We start from the raw sequence: 22,298 nt of genomic DNA, 5'->3' as shown, positions 1-22,298 counted from the left end.
CATTTCCATTTTTAATATTGGGAAAAGGTTTTGCTGCCTTTGTTTAAGTACAGTCTTACTTTTCAGCCTTCTTTAGTTTGGGAGGGAAAGGGGGAACAAGAAAGCATCTTACATGATTGAGGATTTCTACATACATATTAAATGATATACACTAACAAAATAACAGTGAGAAACAGTTTCTAGCACAAAGGCTGGGCAAATCTATCACAAGAGACACAGCAGGTGGCTGATCTCACAAGGTCTGAAGGATTATCTTGCTCCTCAACCTGCACTAACCACACATGCTTTAATTTTACTTTTTTTTTAAAGATCTTTTGATGCCTTACATAGGCTCACACAACTCTTCCCTGCTTCATGTCTATTAAAAACCCTGGCAGGTTGAGTTTGATCTCATGCAAGAGGGAAGGTGAGGAAGGTATATAATTGCTTCAGTTTTCTTGGCAGCAGAACAAACCCACAGACGCCAGCCACCACTGGCTGGTAGGCAGAAGATGACTCCCAGTCATTAAGACATCCAAACTCTGGGAGACTGCTTTCCAAGTGCAAAAAAGTTTGCCTGCTTCAAAGATGGGCCTTGGCAAATTTGGGGAAAAAAAATAATTAAAGACTAGGTGATGGGCTGCATGATCCTTCAGGTTCCTTACAAAATTAAACTGGGCTTGGGCACTCCTGCCTGCACCTAATCACTGTGCTGAAAGTGATCACTGGGAACACAGACAGACCCAGAAGAGGAAAAGCTCAGTGCTGCTGGGTACAACCGGGTGTGACGCACGAAGGTGGCAGACAAGTCTAACCTCTACCCTACAACAGAGTCATTCTGCAAACAGAACCATGAAAGCCTAGCACCTTTAATTTGCAAAAGCTTCTCCTTTGCCTTCCAGCACTTGCAGTGCCAACACAAATCCCCCAGGCTGCAAGGCTGGGACTTGTTGAGCAAGATGTACACAGTGAAACTCTGACTGAGACTCCTGCACAGCACAACAGCATAAAAGTTATATACAGCCATTCTCTGGTCAGGAAACTTCCCAGAAACCACACACCTAGGAGAGCTGCAGAGCTATCAGCAAGAACGGGAAATCTAGAGACGAAAAGCAGGAAAGGAAAAGTAAGTTTGCAAGCATTAAGAGACAGAAAGATCTGCCCTTGCACAGCCATATAATCAGCCCAGCCCGTCTTCTGCATCCTTGTAGCCCAGTGACAAAGGATGGTCTCTATCTCCAGGGCCCCTGAAAACAAGTGCTGTCTAAACTACTCAGACACAGAGGCCAAGACCTGGGATGAGGCTTGGGAAAATCTCATTACTCTGGACCTTGAGATGGGCTGGAGTGGCTGCAGTGGCAGTAGGATCAGGAAGGATCCCAAAGTGGTCCCTGTCATGGTATCAAGTCTGCCTCCAGCACAGTGCTCTGCAGACCCAGGAGTTTTGTCTGCACTAATAATAGCTGGTAGCTCAACCCAAAACTAATAAATTAAAATTAAGATTCCTTTGGGGCTGACTCATAGCAGAATTGTAATCTTTTACTGACCTGAGCTTCCCTTCTCCCTTGCGCTCGCCTCCCGCACAGCAGAATAGTGAACAATTACAATTTACCAGTGAACAGGCTCCCACACCTCCCCAAGCCAATCCCAGCTTTGCTCAACACTCAGATCCCTGCAGCTACACAAACAGTTAAAAAGGTTCCAGTTTAGAAGGCAACTCAGAGCCAAATGTTTAAACCCTGTACTCAAAAAAAGCTCACTGAGCAGAACCCATGCACAGATTCCTCCTTCTTCTATTTGTTTTGCCAAAATGCTTTGCTGCATCGGTGCATTGGCTGGGCTGACAGTAGTGCGTTCCTGGGAACTAAACAGTAAACTATTTGCTAGCCCATTTCTAGCAAATATTTCACTTGTAGTAAGAGCACGTTTTTGTCTGGCTTGGTTTGGATCAGTGGCATTTGTTATGCATCATCACAGAATAGAAACAGGATAAAGATTTCAGGGTTTGGCCCTACACTGTGTGTGCAGAAAGGAGAGGGAAAGGGAGCCTGGCTCTTAGTGATAACAGTATTTATCTGAGCTCAAGACTTGGTAAGTCTTGGAAGTTTTTACCAACAGATGTTGACAAGTCTTTTGTAGTTTCATCCCCATTCCCAAGAGACCTCCTTAAGGATAGCAAGGCACTGCACTGACAGCACTTGGCAGCACAGCTATTGTGGCAGCCGATGCCAAAAGGGCTGACAGGGAATTAACTGAGTCACTCTCTCACTTCAGTTCAGGTCAGCCCGGGTCACAGCTGAGGTGATGTAGAGAGATCTGCACTGATCAACCTGTAAGGGTGGACAAAGGGCTGCCAAGCTGGTGTTTGCTCCCAATGGGTGCTTTTGCACATAATTCCCTAACTGTAACCATGCATGTATCAAGACAAAATAGAATTATAGAACCTCTGAGGTCAGAAAAGACCTTTAAAATCAAGTCCAACCATTAACCCAGCACTGCCAAGTTCTCGTTTAAACCATGTCCCTAAGTGTGACATCTACATGACTTTTAAAACCACCAAGGACAGTGACTCAACTACTCCCAAGGCAGCCTGCTCCAGTGCCTCTCAACCCTTCCTGAAGAAGGGTTGAAGAAATTTTCCCTAATATCCAATCTAAACCTCTCCTCATGCAACTTGAGGCCATTTCCTCTTGTCCCACCACCTACTTGGGAAGGATGCAAAGATGATGGAGCCAGACTCCTCTTGGTGGTGCCAAGCAGCAGAATGAAAGGCAATGGGTAGAAACTGGAACACAAGAAGTTCCATCTGAGAAAGAATTTCTTTACTATGAGGGTGACTTAGCACTGGAACAGGTTGCCCAGAGAGGTTCTGGAGTCTCTTCTCTGGAGATATTCAAAAGCCATCTGGACACAACACTTAGGAACATGTGCTAAGGGACCCACCTTGAGCAGGGAGGTTGGACTAGATGATGTCCAGGGGTCCCTTCCAACATAAATCATTCTGTGAAAAAAGACCACCCCACAAACTCACTTCAACCTCTTTTCACATAGCTGTAGACTGTGATAAAATCACTCCTTTTCTCCAGGCTACACAACTCCAGCTCCCTCAGCCACTCATGGGACTTACCCTCTCGACCCCATCACCAGCTTCACTGCTCTTCTTTGGACACACTCATAAATTAGGGTAACTTACTGGGCAGGGAGGGTAGGGAACAACCCTTGCTTAAGGCATAAGCTGGCAGAAAGCACCTACTTCTATGTCTGAGAAACACAACTCAGCAACTCCAAGCCAAACATAAATGCTGCAGGCAAAGCTGCTCTACTGCCTGTGAAAGAACAAACATATTTGTATCCTGTCCTTTTTGTCTGCACAGGCCCAGTGGGAAATAACAGACAGAGGATGCCAAACACTGCCAAAATATGTGGTGAAACTGCACAGAAGCCGGAAAAGATTTCACCTCTCTATGACTGCCAGAGAAACTTAGGTCTGGTCCAAGCTTAGGGGCATTAATGGAAAATTCCTTAAAATTTCAGAGCAATTTGAAAAATTGGTGGGCCCTGGTTTTGTTATTTGACATCCCTAAGTTACACAGGAAAACTCAACAGCTTTTACAACATTATTTTAATTCTTAGTCCCCCAAGTCCCTACCCAATGCTTTTTCTTGTTTAAGCAATCTTTCTTAAGGGAATTAGCAACTTTCAGTGATCTCTCTTTCTGTGTGACTTATTCACAGGCAAAAGTGTGTTGAACATCTATTCCCCTTCCTTGGGGCTCCTTGCAGTACCTCTGAAGTGCTTTATTCTGCCTTTCCCTGATTGGATTGGCAAGACTACCACTCCCTGTATGGGTGTGTTGACTCTATCGATATTGCTTAGTAAGTGAAAAAGAAACAATTCAAAAAACTATTCCTCATCTAAAAAATTCACGCAGCCCAGCTTTCAAGAGTGAATTAAACAAAGGTATCTCAAGGGCAGAACTACACATCTGACCATGTTCCTGCTGTGGTCAACCACAGGTGTCAATCCCAGCCATTTACAGCCTTACAACAGGCATTAGCTGGAAGTCAGAAGGGGACAGACATCAATGCAGGCTTGCCTTTCTGCTTCCTTGCAAGACTCCCAATACAGGTGGCATCATCCCTGGTCTTACTACAGCTTAGCTTCTTCCCAAGAAAAACTGGAAGTCCCCAGACTGCTGAAGAACATTCCATAAAAAGTGGGAGCAAGTTGCCCTCTAATAAAGAAAAAACCCAGTTTCTCTCTTTCTATTAATCTTTGGCCCGTACAACCCAGCTGTGCCCATTAAAGTTCGTTTCATTGGCATTTGTGGCAGTGCTACAAGACTGTAATTTGCATTGGTGCCAGGTTGTCTGCATTGTGAATCTGCATTGTACAACTCCATTGTACACTTAGCATAAAGGAGGTTTCTCTAGAGTAGGTCTGAAGAACAGAAATAAAACCAGAACTTACCAGGAGCAAAAGTAGCTGAGTTTCATCTTTGGCTTACAATAGCTTACTGGATGCAGCATATATGTTACATATCAAAGTACCACCTCATGAACTTCACTGTACGTCACTTGAAGTATCTCAATTTAGTTATCCAGAGGTAAGATAAATATAGAATTATATTTTCTATGTCTGCATCATCTTCTTAAAACTTCGGAGACCCCCACCTCCTGTAATGTCCTGGAATACAACAGTTTGCCAGAGCCTGCTTACAACACAAAAATCAAAGATAATAATGCCAAGAGGGAAACCTATCTTTTTCTGCTAGCTTCTCATACCTGTGCAAAATGCCACAGCATTATGAGACACATAAAGACATGTTCATATGGACAGATTCACAGTAACAACTACCTATATACAATACTTTTCCTAACAGTGGACTGTTGGTAAATGCAGCTGACTTCTGGCCATAATTACTATATAAGGTGGTGCATCTACTTTAAAAGCCTGTGTAACCTCGTTACTGCTCACATTCTTCTCATATGCTTTTTTACTTCAGGAAAGAACAGGCCAGTGCCATTTTACAGATAGAAGACTGTGTTACAAAAATAGGCCTGGCCACAGTCTTACCTGTGCTTTTGAGTCTCTTCTCTGGCAGTCTTACCTGTGCTTTTTAGTCCAATGGCAAGACTTAGGAGGAACAGATGTAAGACTTCCCTTTTCTCTCTCCTCCCTGACTCACTCTCATTACACCCAGGTCTCTCTATATCCAAACTAGTCTTGATACTGGGGTGCATTTGGTTTTACCAAATGTGAGGGTCGTCAGTGACAACACTCCTACCCCATTGCCCTTCTTATCTTGCATACTTTTTGGTGTCTGTGGGAGGAAATAAAGCACAAAATATTGCCCAAGACCCCGCCTCTACTCAAGTGCACTTCTGATTATTCACTTCATTAACTGACTGCATTAGGGAACTGCAGCATCAAGCACATCTACATGTAGGGCACATCTACGTTCTCCTTTTTAATATATCTTCATGATTTGCAATGTATTTATCTCATTTAGAAGCAGAATAACATTTCCTAAAACAGACTGAATTTATTCAGACGCATAGAAGTCAGCTGTCTTTACCACTGACAGATGCGCTTCAATGTAATTAGTTTCATGACTATTAATGAAATAACTCATTTGAACTTTTGCCACTAAAATGTTAATGAGTAAGACCAGATAGTGGCTTGGTAATGGGAAATAGATCCTTTCACAGTTTGCTAGTTTAGATCTGGCCCATGTCCACCATGACCAAAGGTCATTACTACCTGAAGACTATTTGATAATCTGCACGAGTCGAGCTGGTAGCATTAAGCCCAAGCTTAGCAAGAAACAGCCTTATCATTTCCTCTCAGCAGAAACGCAAAGCTGAGGAAGGTCACTGCTACTTTTACACAGCTGTGGTCAGAAAATTTCAGATATTAGCACTGTTCACTCAGCATCTTTCACCAGCAATGAATTCAATGAAGGTGAAATTGGAGTTGAAAAAGCTTGTGGATGTTTTGTGCAAGATACCATTAGCCTCTCTGACTCACTGTCACAAGAATGTTTGCTCTTAGCACACTTGTAAAGAGAACAGGAAAAATAAATACTAAACCCATAAAAGATCATACTGTGTCTAAGGTTTAGCTAGTCAATCATTGGGTTCAGAAGTGCATTTAGAAGTGCATAAAAGATCATACTGTGTCTAAGGTTTAGCTAGTCACTCATTGGGTTCAGAAGTGCATTTAGGGATGTGAACCACGTTAATCCTGGTATATTGTGTCCCCTTGTCAGTCCAGCAAACCAAAATTCACACAACTTTCAGCAGTAGCCAACACATACTGTGTCCACCCCTTTGAAAATTTATACTTTTCTGTTTGGTACTTATAAAATTCAGCCAATACATAACCACATACCAAAATTAATAAATTCACCCTGACAGCATTCCAGTGCAAACCTTAAAAGATATTGCTACCTCTTCACAGACAGTAAAAGGTGACATGGACATGCAACACAATTATTTGCTCAAGGACTTAAATGAACTGGGACTTATTACATTTTCCTGGGGAACTTTAGGAGGGGTAGGCACACCATAATTACTCAAATAGAAATTCTAAACACTCAAGCTGGCAACCCTTCTCTGATGACTGCACGTGGGCTCGACCAAGGTTATGTGTCTCACTAACAGGATAATATCTCCAGCACCATGCTCCTTCACCCTGCCATCTAACTCCTGCTTTTACATGGAGTCACAACAGACACGCAACGAATCCTGAACAAGAACCCTCCTCAAGCACTGATTTTGACAAAATAGGCAATGTATGGAATAAATGCAATTCCCTAGCTTACCTCAGCTTTTCCCTTCTTTAGTCTCCTAAGAATAGTTTTATTTGGACTGGATTATTTTCTGCAAGAGTTTATTGGTGGGAGATCTCATAAACCCTCACCATTGTTTGGCCATAGAAAATGAAATTAGAACTGCTGAGTGGCACCCAGTCCTCTGCGGATTTGACAATATGATCAGAGCACTCTTTCAAATGTAGTTACAGCCTATGGCCTTCCAATGTCCACGTGTGCAGATGCACGATAAATTAAATGCTTGCAGGGTGTTGTTGTTTTTTCATGAATTTTTAAAAAATAATGATCAATACTTAGCATTTAGTCATATTATATAGGATAGTAATTCCAGCTTACCTTTTTTTAAAAAGAAAAAGGATTGCAGCTTGGGTAAAAACCAGTCACTGATCTAACTGGGAAGTTGTCATATATTTACATTTATATATATATGACTGAGCCTCAGCAATTGGCAATACATGAAAGAGCCAAGAACAACTTTTTGAGCAGTGTTGTCTTAGATGTCACAGGGGATAGTGACTATAAATGCTTGTGGCTGAGATCTTGGTAGTCAGTCTGGTTTTCAGAGCAGAGCTGCTCAGTACCTTTTGCAGGCTCTCATAAAGTGTTTCTGACCAGGAAACTTCTGGGGAGATATTATAACCATTAGTCACTCTGAAAACCTTGAGACACAGTAGATATCCAAGACTAACCATCTCACTTCACACATATTTCAAAGGGAAACTTTCACATGACATGGTGCAGCCTTAACTCCATAGCTACTGGCCTGCTCACAGGCAGGCTTCTGACATAATTTCCAGATTTCACACCAATACTGCAGCAGAGTAACGAATGCCATGTGTTACGATTCAAACAAATAATTTTTTAATTAGTTATGAACCCTCCAAATCTGACACCACATAAACAAACATGGCTTTCGCCTAAATTACACGTGCACCCTTCAGTAATAACCCAGCTGCTCCATGCTTTCACTTGTTCATCTCCAGCTGGGATATGAAGTCACCCCTGCAGTCCTTGCACAAACACCTACTCATACACAGACAACCTTCCTAGATGAAACCCTCAACACTAAAAAAGGCTTCAACCAAAAAAACCTTTGACACACTAGAGTGTCTTGATGAGTGGCTAGTGCTTTACTCTAGGAAGCCACACCATTAGTCATCTTAACTACAGCCACATTCAAATTATTTGTTTATTGCCTTTAATAGTTATTCTAAACAGATCGGATGGCAGCTTCCAAAACATATTGATATTACAAGGCAAAGGCAACAGAAGAATTACCTCAATGTATCAAAACCAAATCTGTCAGAATTCATGGACTTGACAGGAAGAATGTGCACTTTTAACAGCACTGCTTGAACACAAACCTTTGATTCTCTAGAAATGGGGCGCTTTATTCTGTATTTATATTTTTCCTCAAACAGCAAGGTATGGCACTTTTGTACTACTGACAGATCTTTTTATTGTTTGCAACAATAATTTCTTTTTTTCCCAAATCTTTGGGATTCTTCTGAAGTGGGATCTTCTGTACTTCACAGTGACATTCCTGAAATAACTTTGAATAAGAAATAATGAGCCTCCCCTTACTTTACAGGTTCTCTAATACAGCATAAGCAGCTTTACAAGGCTTAGCTAGTCTCTGCTGACCTAACTGCATATTTTACTCCTACAATAAACTAAAATAAGCAGCCTGCTTCCACAACAATTGACTAATTGACATAGTGCTTTTGTTAGTTTCTTAACAAAAAACAATCTTAGTCTTTCAAAAATCAGGCATACCAAGTAACAGTGAAGGAGATTACTAGAAAGAGAGAGAGAGAAGGACAGACACACACATCTCAATAAGCAGATCAGTGTGCTACAGTTGTTATGTGGGGTTTGGTTTTGGTTGCTGTTTTTTTTTTTTTTTTTTAATTTCCAGCCATTTAGGGTGGTTTTTTTCATTGCCTCTGATTCATTTTCTCAAACGCAGACACTGTCCAAATCCCTGCTGGCTGCTGTGTTTGAGCACTCTCCCACTGATGTTTGTATGGGATGGGTCTGCTACCGAGCCACTGTCCCTGCAGAGAGCATGAGGTCACCTGCTGCTAGGGCAGAGCGCCCGAAGAGACCACCCGGAGCTCAGCGGGATGGGGAAACGACTTTTACATAAGAGACAGGCTCCTCTCTGCTGCCCACCATCAACTGTCCTGCCTCTGTTCCAGAAACAGCCAATAATGGGCTTTACATGAACACAAGCATTTAGGGAAAGACAAGCCTGCAAAATTTACTATCTGGAACATCTATGTCTCTTGCACTGAGCAAAAGCAATACCTACACACACCCTATATACACACTGTGTGCATACTGATATGGGGAAGAGAGGGAATTTAATTGGAACAAACCCCAAAACTGCTTTCTCAGACACAGCCCATCACACCTGTGATGGCAGACAGCATTCAAATGTGATGTCCCCCAGTCCACTTCTTTTATGTTTGCCCACAAAGGAATCAGCAAAGAATGCTTTTAAATTGTTATCATTAAACTCTCAGAACTACTGCCTTACAGGAAAAAAATATTAGGCAGCATTCAATTCAGTTCCAGCAACAGGGCAGAAAATTACATGTTGATGAAAACTTAATTCACAAGGGTTTAGTAGTTTTTTTCCAATAGTTCTATTTTATCTGAAAATTTGGTTTCTGAAACCCAAGTGGCAGTTGTGAGAAGCAGTATTTGATCAAAACTTCTGTTATCCCCTGGCTTTACCCACTGCAAACACTTTTTGCTTTCAGAAAAAAAAAAAAAAAAAGGTTTGCTACCCATACCAAAGCTCAGTGGTGTCAGTATTTTTAGTTTCCTCATTTTCCTCATTCTCATTTTAGCTTCACCTTCTGGCTGAATAATTTGGTCAAAAGTGTAAGTAAACAAACATGATAATCCAATGGAAAATTAAAGGCAATGGTATCTCTAAATATTGTTACATCCACAGCAACAAATAAAACTAATGTAATAAAACTATACAGGTAACAGACTGAACATATATTTAAGTTGACCCTGTGAACAACAGTGAGCAAGAGTAAAAGGGATTCATCTCATCTCCAGCAGCTGCTTATGTGACAACAAGCCTTATGTCCCAGAATGCCATCATCAACACTGGGAACACATGAAATGGTACACATGAAGAACTGTGTATGGCAGTTAAAGTAATATAATTTCTGAACCTTCTTTCACCACTGAAATTCCAGAAATTCTACATCAAAAGCCTTTCTCCTAGGCCATAACAATATATGCTTTTTCTGAAGATGTGATTATCACAAGAAGAACTGACAAGAAACACTTAAGGAAAACACAAACTTTTCTTAGGTGCCAAAACATTTTACAGTAGTCTCCTTATGTAGGTTACTAATTTGCTCCAATGCATAATCAGGCTTATTACCAGCCACAAATGCTGTGCATAGGACTTCACCTCTCAGGCACAGACTCTTGCTCGTCCTCCCTTTACAAGATGGAAGAACTTTTCAGTACTCAGTACTTTCTTTATTTTCTGGTGCTAACATGACAATTTTGGATAAAATCATTAGATAAACACTTAAATTTTTCCTCAGAGGGCATCTGCGGTCCTTGAATCATCTGACAGCTCTTTCACAACTTTTCCATCTTTGCAAAAACACTGTCAATGCTGGATCCATACAAAATTTTTTTTCAATATCCAAAACAATTTCTTTACTTTTCATGTTTGTCTCTTTGGACACTGACTTGAACATGTTCTGTGGAAGGAAAAACCTGACCTGTCTATAATACCAACTGCTAATGCACTGACACATCCTCCAAAAGAGCTTTGAAATCAGAGGACCCCCAAGCATACTGGATGTACCATTAAATAATGGGCTGTGTATGCTTGATTTCTCTACAAGGCACTTCACCAAAGCTTAAAAACAATTAAGAAAAGTTGGGATTTCCTCCTTCATGCTATAAAAAACGAATACCAAAGCACTCAGAGGCCAACAGGCACAAGACTAACTAAAAATGGTTAAGCTACCCACAAATGTTTCACTGGAGGTTATTCTCAGCTTGGGAAGAAATATCAAAGCAGACAAACTTAGGATGACTACAACTAAAAGCACCACCTGACACCTTAACCACTACCTCATCAGAAGCAAGCACCACAGCCCAGAAGAGCTCCAAAGAAAGTGCAGCTCAGCACCTGCTTGACACATGCTTTACATATCTTTCTTGGAATAAGATGGCTGAAGAAACAAAGGAAATGCTTTGCAAACAACTCACTACGCAATTCTGAGGTGAAATTTTAATTGCACAAAAATAAAGGCCTTTGGCATTATCATTACAAAACCAAGTTTATCTTTGTCTTCTCGCCTTGTTTGAATTGCTCTGGATTGTGCAAGTGAACACATCACCCGGTTGTGCAAGTTCCAGCAAGGTGACATTTATTCAGCAAATAGATTTAAGAAACTGAACTTCTAAAACATCAGATGCATGAATGTAATTGCTTGTTTTCCTGTAATTATTCTAGGCTGTAATTTAAATACCATCCCTCCAAATACAACCACGTAAAAAGAGTAATTCTGTGTCATGTGCATAGAATCAAAAGGTATTCTTTTCTATAGCTATGGATATATTATCAATCCAATCTCATATTTCATGCTGGATGATCATAAAATGCTTTTTAATAAAAATTCAGGGAGCAGAAGCCAAATGGGATTTCACACAGAAAATTCTAATCCAACCAGTGATCTTCACATACACATCTCAATCACACCAAGAAAAATCATCTTACCAAAGACTGCATGTATCATCAGCCAGCCAAACAAACAAATCAACATAAAAGACCATTCATTACACAAGGCAATTTGCCCTAATCACTTCCAAGCAGGTGTGTGTGTAGGCAGGTGTGTGAGGTAAAATCTGCCACAGAATCACAGAATCGGTTATGTTGGGAAAAACCTCCGGGATCATGAACCTTGGAACACCACCATGTCAACTAGACCATGGCATGAAGGACCTCTTGTCCTGTCACTTGTTGCCTGGGAGAAGAGGTCGACCCCCACGAGGCTGTACCCTCTGTTCAGGTAATTGTACAAGAGAGTGATAAGGTCCCCCTGAGCCTCCTTTTCTCCAGGCTAAATAATCTCAGCTCCCTCAGTCACTCCTCATAGGATTTAACTCTCCAGACCCTTCACCAGCTCTATCGTCTTTCTCTGGACTCACTCTAGCAGCACTATTGCTGATACAAGCCAGGATGCCACTGGCCTTCTTGGCCACTGGGCACACACTGCCTCATGTTCAGCCGGCTGTTGACTAGGATCTCCAGGTCATTTTCCATAGGGCCACTTTCCAACCTCTCTTTCCCCCCAGCCTGTAGATCTGCCCAGGGTTGTTGTGGATGAAGTCTGGGACTCAGAACTTGGGTCTTGTTGAAGCTCAATCAACACACCTCTCACAACCAAGGGTGCAATTAAGGGGAAATTCCCAAATGGCTCAGCCCACAGTGCTGCACAGGAAATGCAATGGAAATAGAGCACTGTATTTCTTCTCCAATTCTTTCCTGTTTACATAGCCCAGCACTGAAGAGACCCTTTAAAGACAAACCCCATAATTGCTAAGAGCTCCCCAGGTTAATCAGGTCTGCAAAGAAAGGTCCAGATCATGCTTCATAGGTTGCTCTCTACTTCTCTTCCTAATTCACTCCACCCTGGACTGAAAGAAGAGGTTAAAAAATACATAGCCCTTTTCCACATTAAGCAAATTTAGTTTTAGCCACCTTTACACTTTGGAGCCATAAGGAGTGATCCAAAAAGATTAGACAGAATACAGCAAATTCCCTTTGGCCTTACAGGAAATGGCAGCTTGAAGTTCTTTGCAAATAAGCTAATTTTTTAAGCCTTTGAGATGCTGACCAGGTTTTGGCATTTTTTTTCCCTGAACTAATTCTCCAGTCCTGCTATTATTTCCCTGCTATTTTAACTGGCTAAACTACACTGAATTGAACTAAATTTAATATAGAATTATGTAATCATTCCAACAACTGAAAAGTATAGGGCTAGCTGATTCATTCATTATGATCTTCTAAAACGACTTCAAAATTTGCCTTTTGTGACGACTGTGACTGAGCCTAAAAACATTGCAAACCTGTGATTTTTCTCTCCCCACATAGACACTGAAGTGCAGAGAAGAACAGATGGATCTCTGAACAGTTCTGCAAGCATGGGAATGGGGAAAGAGCATGCAGTGTCTACATGAGTTTGCAGTTTGGGCTGTCCATCATTCTTCTACTGATAACAGGTAGTAAAGGAATAGCATTATTGTCATTCTGTATTGGACACTCTAGTCTAGTCACACCAACCTGTGCAGGTACCTGCATCCCCTTTTGTTACTGAGGAATAGCTTTCTTAAATGTTAAGATATTTTATCACCTTCTGAAAGATCACCATTTAAATGCAGAGTCTGTCTCCATAATTAACTCCAATGTGAAGTCCTGTGCAGAACATCCCGATTCCCACACATCACATGTTGAAGCTGCAATGCTGTCAGAAATCTGGCTACCTGATTTTGCCACATTTGATTTATTGGAAAATTGGCAAAACACTGTTCTGCCTGTATTTGGTCTGCTACGTTTGTTGTATAGTAGGACATTTATTATGGTCCCACCTGTGAAGAGCAAAAACAAGAAACACTAAATAAGAGAGCCTTTGTGTCTCAAGGAAAATTATTTTATAACTGAACAGCAATTGTATTAGAGATTAGCTGTTAGTAGAAAAACATATGACTCTAGATAATAACCTAAAGACAACAGTGATATTTCTCTAGAGAACTTCTTCTGCGAGGTAAGAATATTACATCTTATTAAAGCCTGTGCTTTTTTTTTTTTTTTTTTTTTTTTTTTTTTTTTTTTTCTTTTTTTTTGATTCTGGAAGTCTGTACTTGATACTTTATTTCTTACTTACTGACTTAGAACTTGGTTCTGACTTACGAATCTACTTGCAGAAGATGACAAATTTGCTGAAAACACTGCTAATATATTCCAGACCACATTGTTAAAATGACAGAAGTTTAAGAATTATGTCTTCTAAATAAACCTCTTATCAGACTTAGGAATGTTACCCAAGTAATACCAAAAATGTACTGTCCATACTGTACATAAGTGAAGAAGCCACAGAACAGAATTATATACAAAAGAACAGTAACAGCATTGTTCTATATTTCACTTGAAAAAAGTAACCCTAAAAGGTTTTAAATCTTCTCTGAATTTAATGAAATGAACTTCTATGAACTAAAAAATGTACAGCATGTTGGAATTTTAGACCTAGCTCACATTCACTACAGAAAAGTAGTAAGAATGTAAATCAAATATTTTCAATAATGAGAAACTCTAATATAGTTGAAACCTGGGCCTGAATGTTTCACTTTTTGTATGCAGATTTGCTGCATCTTCACCCTGAGGTGAACTGGAAGCAGCTCCCAGAGTGAGAGAAAGGGTTCTACCTCATGCAGGACAACAGTCCAGGCTGGTACCAAGTAAAATGCAAAGATGTAAAACACAAGAGTACACACCATGCATAGTGAAACAGAAACAGGGGTTATCCCCATGTGTCAGCGACTGCAGGTGCAATAAAACCAAAACAATGCTCATTACATTTGCTTTTGAGCAGTACCATAAAATTGAGACACTGCACAATGCTACTCAAGGATGCCACTATTTTCTACTTAAGGGTGATAAAACAATGTCTGATATTAGGGTGACTGCAGCCTACTGGATGAGGAGGAATCCAAATACAGTTATTTGCCTAACCTGGGTTAGAAACAGGATTACCATTTAAATGCATTTCAGTGTCTACTGGGATAAGCTATTTCACTGAACAATTACCTAATGGCACAACAGACTCCTCTCTCTACAAAACCTTGACACATTACAGAAGTGTTTATTGCTTCTGCTTACAAGCCAAAGATCAAAATATATCTTAAGCTAAACAGATCATAACATGAAAAAGTGAGAGGCAAGATATGAAAGCCGTATGGACAAAGCACTGATACCAGGAACCAAAGACTACAGCTTTGGTTAGATGGGTTTCTTCATACATGCTTAATCACTGAATTTAACCAGTGAAAGCGCTGTGTAGCCCTTTATAAACTAATAAGCAGCCAGGAAGAATTTAGACTAATACTAATTATGGGGTACTTATGGAAAACCATAGAACCACGGCATGGTTTGTTGGAAGAGACCTTAAAGATCACCTATTTCCAACCTCCTTGGCTGTGGGCAGGGACATGTTCCACTAGACCACGTTGCTCAAAGCCCCCTCCAACCTGGCCTTGAACACTTCCAGGGATATAGCATCCACAGCTTCGCCAGGCAACCTGTTCCAGTGCCTCTCACCCCCACAGTAAAGAAATTCTACCTTATATCCCATCTAAATGTACACTCAGTTTAAAGCCATTACCCCTTCTGCTATCACTGTATGTGATTATATTTGTAAACTGTCCCTCTCCAGCTCTCTTATAGCCCCTCTTTGGGTACTGCAAAGCTGCTCTAAGGTCTCCCCAGAAACTCCAATTCTCCAGGATGAACAAATCAAACTCTCTCAACCTGTTTTCACGGGAGAGGTGTTCCAGTCCTCTGATCATCTTCATGGCCTCATTTGGACTCACTCCAACAGGTCCACATCATGTACCCCAATCAACACTCCCACTTGGTAATTTGTCATAATTTTAAAAAAATTGTCATGTGCAAGTACCTGCAATACATCCGTAGAGTATCAACGTCCTCATCGCTTAAGACTCAAGCAGATTTAAACAAACACTGAAATGGATTTACTCATAAACCAGTCAAATAAATAAATTCCAGGATTTGCACTCATTACCTGAAGTTATTAAACAATGAAGGCTGATCCAAAAAAGTCAGCAGACATATAGTGCCAACGTACGCTAAAGAAAACAAGAGACGGAAAACCTTGACAAAATATTTAGGAAAGTCACATTGGGATAATCACTGTAAGAGAAACAAGTACTCATATGGTCTCAAGTCTCTTCTCTTTTTGAGTGAGCCCTCTTTTACAGTTGCTCATGGTATAGAAAAAACTTGTCCTTATGGCATTAGTGAAAGCTTTGCCTGGGTTTGCTTCCTGAAACACAACAGCAAAAACATAGCAGCCACAGGTAAAGACAAACTGCTTTTGTACATTTCTGATACCAGCCACAAAAGATGCCACCATCAATTCAGAGTAAATCAGAAAATCATCAATAGTCCTCACATTAAAAATGAAACTCTGATTCTATTTTTTTAAAATAAGGTGTACATGTTACGTAGATTTAGGTTAAAATCTGACTTAAAAGATCAAAATGCCTGAATCCTGGAGTACCACCAAATCCTACCTAGATTACTATTTAATCACTGCAAATCAGGATAGAAATTGCTGGCTAGTAGAAGGCAGATTAAAAGCTAATGTAGTCTAGAAACTTTGAAACTTAAAACTGAATTAGTGGAGAAGCACTTTTAAGTCTAAAGAAAAGACGTTTAACTATCACAGAAAAAACTGGTGGTTGATACTTATTCTGTTGTGCTTTAGCCAGCAGGATGCTTCTCCCAGGGAAACTGAAGAGGGCCGAAAGCATCTTGTGCTAGGCTTCACTTCAGTGAACAAGGTCGCATGGTCTGTTGGGCAGCTTCTTAGGCCTCCTTGGCTGGTACAATATTTTATGCCTCATTTGAACCAAGCCAAATCTTTTGCTTTCTCTCTCAATCAGCCTTCCACCCAATGCCTCTGCCTGGCAGACACATACAGGCACCATTTTCAAAATCAGCTAGTGATGCTGCTTACAACAGCATCAGGCTTCGTCCTGCAGATGGCTTAAAATTTTAGTCCCAATGCAGCTACAAAGTCTATGTTAACAGCAGCAGAAAGAAATTAATCCAAGTATCTGGGAAATACAGGTACTCTTTTAGAGAGCTGCCAAATCTGGCACTTTAAAAAGTATCAACATACAACATAAGCCAATAAGTAGAACTGGATTAAACAGGAATGCTACAGGTCTGTTAAAATCATTAAAATTAACAGCTTGGACTTAATAACCTCTAACTGCATTATGATGTCGCAACAGGCTTGTAAAATAAACAGCTGGAAAATGTGATATAACTATCCATATAACTAATATATGGATATTTCCTTGACTCGGCCTGCAGCCTAAAGCTCCTTCTAGAGGTAGAAATGTCTTCCTTTATCTTACAGAAAAAGTCAAGTGGCCAGCTTTGGGCTGGGGAAGGCATATGGCACAAAGCTGTAGGGTCAGCAGTTTAGAGGCCAATCAGGATGGGAGCACACTTAGGGTTTCCAGGCTACTGGGTACTCTGGTAAGGCAACAAAGCCTTCTCCTCAAGTCCCTACAGGGGGAGGGGGGGGGTTTGAAATCTGGGTGGCAAAGTCCTGGTTTCCATTTTAAACTCTGCATTGAAGCAGCTTTTCATCCCAGAAATTCATCATCCAGCTGCCCAAAGGAACATAAAACATTACTGGGAGCAGGTGCTGCAGTTTGGAGGTGGAGAAGAGTTCATCCATCCCAGCACCACTGCTCACCTGGTCCTGTGAGAGTGTGTTACACTGAAGAAAAAGTTTACTGCTCACCTTAGGCAACAGAAATGAAGAAATATTTCAGTAGAGCAGACCTCACCAGAATACACACTACCACTAACTGATATAGATAAGGCATCTTTATTAAAGCCCTCATATTATTGTCTGCTCTGGAACTGGCTTCTGTTCACTTGAGCAAAATAAATCTAAATATATGGCTTAGAAATAGGTCATGCCAGGTACTCTTTGCCAGTAAGTATAACACAAATTCAGAGGAAGCTGGGATAGAGAAGATGGGCTAATTTAATGTAAAACAAAAGCTCTGTTCATCATTTATTTCTCATCATATGGGTTCAAGGTACCAGCACTGCTTTTGAGACTCAGTAAAAACAAGTGGCTTTCAGAAGGATTTGGACAATTTTCTTCCCTTTTTCAAAAATTTCTGCTTTATTGCCCCACACAATGATATCACCAATGTACTGCAGGTGCTCCAAAGCTTTATCCCACTCTGGTGTAGTCTGGGTAAGTCCATGGCAGATGGTAGGGCTGTATTTCTACTACTGGGGCAGTGGATTTCAGGTATACTGCATGCCCCCCCAAGTGAAAGCAGACTGTTGCCTGCATTCTGCTGTCAAAGGGATTGAGAAAAATGCATTAACAAGTGTACAAAAGTATGTGTACAAGCACACATTGTTCTGATATTGTTTGAATATATACTTGGTCCATTATGTATTCAGAATCGATGACAAAAATGTAAATGCTAAAGTGAGTAAAGCTGGGCACAAGTCCTTAGCATTGTCACTGAAACGCCTAGAGGGCTTTCAGAGCTTGATTCAAGAAGCTGACAGTCATTTCCACTATGAATAAAGAGATAACAGAAGACACCAGAGAAGCTGCATGTTTAACTCCCTCCAGCACTTACAAAAGTCACAGTCAAAAATGCCAAGATTTTTCTGAAGTTTCTGTTTGCAAATGCTAAATATCACTGATGTCACTGAATCTGGAATACTGAAACCTGCAACAAGAAATCCTATAAATACTGTTTAACTTGAGAAAAACAATCATGCCTAAGAAAAACCAAAAAGACAGCCCTTTCCAGGCTAAAGCTTCTCAAAGTGTCCAGGCACCCAGAAGCCTGGTTCTGTTCAGCTACTGATGTGCAGAACCAGCACAGAGAGGCTGTAGTTTCAGCTCAGGGAGGGTTTCGAAGGCACCATGGAAGCTGGATTCCTCTTGGTGATGTTGGAGAGTGCTGTCTGTCTGCACCTAGACTGACACAAAAGTGGTGAGCAGGAAGGAGAAGGCACAGAAGCAAACAGCATGTTTTGTTTACAGCAATGTTGCTGCAAGGTGATGCTGTGTGGTATGATCTCACAGGAATGCATACATAATGCTCTTTGAACCATGAGGAAGAAGCTGCTAAGTAGTTTCCTGGTAATTGGCCATGCAGTGTCCTTGCGTGAGGACTACTGTGAATACACTGGACATCATCTGATTAAAACAAGAGAAAGGAGCATCATGTGATGGCTACTTAATGACATGGGCTTCAAACTAGACCTAAACAGGCTGGACAAGAAAAATAAACAGTGGCTTGTTTAGAAGCCATTGAGAAGACAAGACAGTTGCATCTGTGCTACTCAAAGAAAAAGTTTAGGAGCCTGGGATTTAAAGGGAAAGAACCTGAAGACATAATGTCCTTGCATACTAACCTGGACCCCCAAATATTTTAGGACCATCACTTAGGATCACTAGTATTTGAAAATACAAGTCAGAAATGAGCTGTACCTCCAGCAGTATATGGACACTGCATATCAAGAACAGGCTTTTTTTTTTTTTTCTTTGAAGTGGCAAGAGACAAGGACACTTAATGGCATTGGGTGAGAGATCAAAGTGGGAAAGCATGCTGGGCTGGGCTGTGAGGATGCAGGGCTGCTACAGCACAACTGGTGAAGAGCAGCCAGATGAAGCCATTCCAGGGGCAAGCTACAACCAGGGCAGGGCCCCTGATCACCCATACTTGTCCTAGAAAAGCAGGACAGTAGGGACCCAGAAGCTCTGCCGAGGTTCTTAGCCGTGCCCGTGTACGGCTTCCACTTAGAAAGTGCTTTCAGACACAGGCTGCCTGTGTTAGAGTCTCCTGCAGGTAAAAACGCAAAGCTGCCTATAGGCCATTCACTGAAGAGCTGGACTTGATGACTCTTGTGGTTCCATTCAAGCCCAGAATATTCTGTGATTCTGAATTTAAATTCATTGTCCAAAACAGTTTGGGCGAGCAGGGCTTGAAGAGACAGCAAGACCGAAGGCAGGTGGTGGTATGAAATGCCAAGCAGTGATGCTGGGGTTGGCTCTGCTCAAGAGCAGAGTGTCCCTGCCCTCCTTCCCATTCCAGGGGTCTTCAGAGCCCTGTATTTCATTGCTGTTACTCACTTGTGGGTGAATGGTATTAACGTTTGTATCCAAAAGCAAATACCTCCCACCGACACAGGAGCCAAACACAAACACGATGATTATACAGTGTCTGGGACACAGCCCTAGTAACAGAGATAAAAATCAACACATCCAAGGGAACAAGAAAGAAAAGGCAGTGCAAGAGTGAGTCAGCAAATGTAAGCAATATGTTAGTCAGGCAAGCATTTCTGAATGCACCACCAGGCTGCTCACACTGCAAAGTCACATCCCTGATAACCCAGAAGACCATCCTGGTGTGAGAGCCCCCATCCTTTTGCAGGGAGACCTCTAAATTTTCATACTAGCTTTGGAAAGGCTTTAATGTAGATTTTTTTCATTGCCCCCACCCTCCCTCCATCCTTAAGCCTGAGAAAGGAAAATATCTGTGCCATGTTTAGAAAGACAGAGATGTGAGCATGGAAATCTGGTAAAGCAGAGGAGGCTGGCTGTGCTGCTGTGTCAGGTGTCGTGATAAAGGCTGCAGGTTTCCAGGATTAACCTGGTCACTTTACAGGCCATGAAATGCTCCACCGAGCCTGTTTAGACTGTGGTTTGGCTCTTCCTCCTGCCAGCCTGCTTTCTCTGCAAAAGAAGTGACTGAGTGCCTCAGAGTACTGCTGAGACGTGTCCCCATCAGCGCTGAACCTGTGCAACAGCCATGGGGAATGGGACTGCACGGCTCCTCTCTGGGGCCACACACATCACAACCCACTGCACAGAGTCCAAGGGACACAGCTGCAGAAAGCAGTGAGGGAGAAGAAAAAGCAAGGCACAAAGCCAGGAAGTTTTACAGAAGTCACTGGATTTCACATCATTAGCAAACTTACTTGCAGTTTTTCTGATCTAAATCCTTTTGTTCTGCCACTTTGAAAATGCAGGCTCTAATTGACTCACATGCTTATATACTCTGCTGCTTGAAGGATACTTGCTTTTGTAAATGATATTTATAAAGCAAGAGCTATTTAATACCTGCTTAACATATATCCATAACCTTCAGAATGTCTCCTATGAGTCAACACAGCCTGACTTAAAATGACATCTTTCCTCTTTCTGTTCTGTAAGGCTTTCTGCAGTGTACAGCCACTACCCCAGAGCACAGCAGAAGGCAGCCTAAGCCACTGCACATATTAACTTGTTCAACACTGGGTAGTTTTATGCTGGAGGAGGAGCACTTGCACAGAGAGGACTGTCTCTGGGAAACAGAGCCTAAACCTGTCTCTGGGAAACAAGCCCTTTTCAGTTTAGTCTTCATGCTTCCTAGTGATCTCCCATAAGTAACCATTTACTCCACAGCCAGATCCTGCATTTAAAACTCTTCATCGGTATTTCTACAGGAAGCCTGTAGGATGGTGGCTTAGTCCAACTTCAGCAGCACTCAGATTTCTGTCTGCACCAAAGCTATAGGTAATGGTAGAGCCATGTCATTACTCATCCACAAAAATTTACATCCTCTTCCCATTCCCATCATGGATATGTCTCCCACTGACTTGGATGAATGCCAGGCCCCAGTTTTAATACTAAAGGTCATTGACAGTCTCTAGGTCTCCAGATGGGTGCCTTACCCACTCTTTGAATGAAGCAGGTTAAGCAGGATAGTCTAGGAACCACACCACAGGGCATTATCACAGCAGACTGTGGGATCCAGTTAAAGAGGGATGTTTGTTCAGTTCACAACTTAAGAGTGCTTACTCCCCCTTATACAGCCATAACAAAACAGCTCAGACTGCATGGGTGCAACATTTGGGCACATGAGCATCTGAGTATAGACGCCACCACGGGTACTACCTAGGACACATCATCTCCATGCTGTGCTTCCTCCAGGACTGCTTTCAGAACAGCTACACAGGCAGCCTCCAGGCAAGGCAGCTGGAGCAGTGTGATAGTTTACTGCTGGTCCCTTCCACTCTGCCACAGGAGATCACAGTCCCAGGAGGACTCATGAAAGGCAGCTCAGTTTACCCAGCTGTGGCAGTGCTTCCACATGTGCAGCATGGGGCCAAAGTTTAGCCCTGCGAAGCTACTCCACTGCCAGCAAACCCAAGGCATCCCACACTGATATCATCCCCTTGTGCAACCTGGCTCACTGGGACGCTTTCCCTGTTGCTTCACAGACTGGTTGACATTCAAGAGGAAGCATTTGATCCAGCAGCCAGGCAAAATGCATGATGGTACCAAGTTTATATCTTTACATGCAATGGGAGACTCTCCAAAGTTTTGGGAACCGAAGTCTTGCTTTCTTTTAATGTCACACAGGACTTGGGAGCTAAGATGAGAGACCTCTGTTGAAAGGCAGTGGAAATGGTCGTTTTCATTTGGGAAGACTTCCAGCTGCAATAGCTTCAGGCAGCTCTCAGAGCAGCCCTCGCGGCTGTGCCGATCCACCCCTTTTAAGGCATCCTTCCTGTTCTCAGAAATGCGACATTATAGAACCTTCTGTCATTAAAGCAACTAACTCACCAGGAATGTGACTGTGGGATTCT

General features: G+C 41.8%; 1 protein-coding gene and 1 long non-coding RNA gene across 2 annotated transcripts in view; one reads left to right on the top strand and one right to left on the bottom strand.

The window, feature by feature from the left end:
• ELOVL6 (ELOVL fatty acid elongase 6) overlaps window positions 1-22,298 on the bottom strand; it is an 84,859-nt gene that overhangs the window by 50,944 nt on the left and 11,617 nt on the right. The window lies entirely within an intron of this gene.
• Window positions 21,766-22,281, top strand: LOC137472363 (uncharacterized). Its single transcript, XR_010998132.1, has 2 exons — window positions 21,766-21,986; window positions 22,072-22,281. It is a non-coding gene; the product is annotated as an uncharacterized lncRNA (long non-coding RNA).

The sequence above is a fragment of the Anomalospiza imberbis genome, chromosome 4, assembly GCF_031753505.1.
Source record: "Anomalospiza imberbis isolate Cuckoo-Finch-1a 21T00152 chromosome 4, ASM3175350v1, whole genome shotgun sequence".
Lineage (NCBI taxonomy): Eukaryota > Metazoa > Chordata > Aves > Passeriformes > Viduidae > Anomalospiza > Anomalospiza imberbis.
This window is presented reverse-complemented; position numbering and strand designations above follow the sequence as displayed.